The sequence below is a fragment of the Silene latifolia genome, chromosome 9, assembly GCF_048544455.1.
Source record: "Silene latifolia isolate original U9 population chromosome 9, ASM4854445v1, whole genome shotgun sequence".
Taxonomy (NCBI): domain Eukaryota; kingdom Viridiplantae; phylum Streptophyta; class Magnoliopsida; order Caryophyllales; family Caryophyllaceae; genus Silene; species Silene latifolia.
In genome coordinates, this window is record NC_133534.1 from 53233708 (window position 1) to 53234722 (window position 1015).

At 43.1% G+C, this 1015-nt stretch overlaps 1 non-coding gene across 1 annotated transcript; it reads left to right on the plus strand.

Moving 5' to 3' along the window:
• The first annotated feature begins 274 nt into the window (after window positions 1-274).
• On the plus strand, window positions 275-381 carry LOC141603955 (small nucleolar RNA R71). Its single transcript, XR_012525788.1, has one exon. It is a non-coding gene; the product is annotated as a small nucleolar RNA R71 (small nucleolar RNA).
• Window positions 382-1015: the final 634 nt, after the last annotated feature.

Consider the following 1015-nt stretch of genomic DNA (forward strand, 5'->3'; position numbering starts at 1 on the left):
TTGATCACCAGCAGTTTGTAATTCTAACTTGTCAAAACGGGCATTCATGGCTTCCAGCTGAGCCACAACTACATTATCAACCGAGTGTACTGTCCGAATGCCGTCCCTCGGGTTTTCATACTCAGCACAATGGGTCGCCATCTCCTCAATAATACCCCATCCCTTATCATCATCATTGTTCTTTTAGAATCTCCCATTAGATGAGGCATCAAGTATAGCACCGTGGCCATCATATAACCCATTGTAGAACTGGTTGCATAAAAACCACTGATCAAATCCATGGTGAGGAAGAGACCTCACTTACTTCTTGAACCGACACCAAGCCTTATAGAAATTCTCATTAGGTGCTTGTTTGAAACTCGTAATCTTTCCTCTCAGTTGATAAGAACGTTGTGGAGAGAAGTACCTTTTATAAAAGGCAAGTGCAAGAGTCTCCCAGTTGGTAATACCGGCTGCAGTGCGATCAAGATCATCGAGCCACTCCCTGACTCCATCAGTTAATGAAAAAGGAAACATGGCTTCCTTAATTTTGTCTTGGGTCACTCCCTTAGTGGCGGGAATGGTAGAGCAATAGTCAGTAAAGACCTCCATGTGTTTTCATGGGTCTTCACCCCCCACACCCCGAAACAGGTTCCTTTCGACCAAATTAATGTAAGACGGTCTAATGTCAAAAGTATTACCATCCTCTGTCGCAAGCTTTAAACCCTTTGGAATCAAGGCAGTTGTGGGCTCTGAGTGACTCGCTATATTAGGCATCTTTACTGGCTTGATAGTAGAAATAGAATTGCCTTCTTCACAAGACGGGTCTTCTAAAAAAAGAAAGTGTTGTAGGTCGGGTTAAAAAGTACCCAAGTCTTCCTTTTGAATCTTTCTTTGTAGTCGGAGTCTATGCCGAAATGATCTCTCTGGCTCAGGATCAGCAGGAACTAATTCGACCTGTTTGACCTAGGCATACACAACACTGAAAGAAATAAGTGAGAACTGTCTCAAGGAAAAAAAATTCCCTGAGACGGAT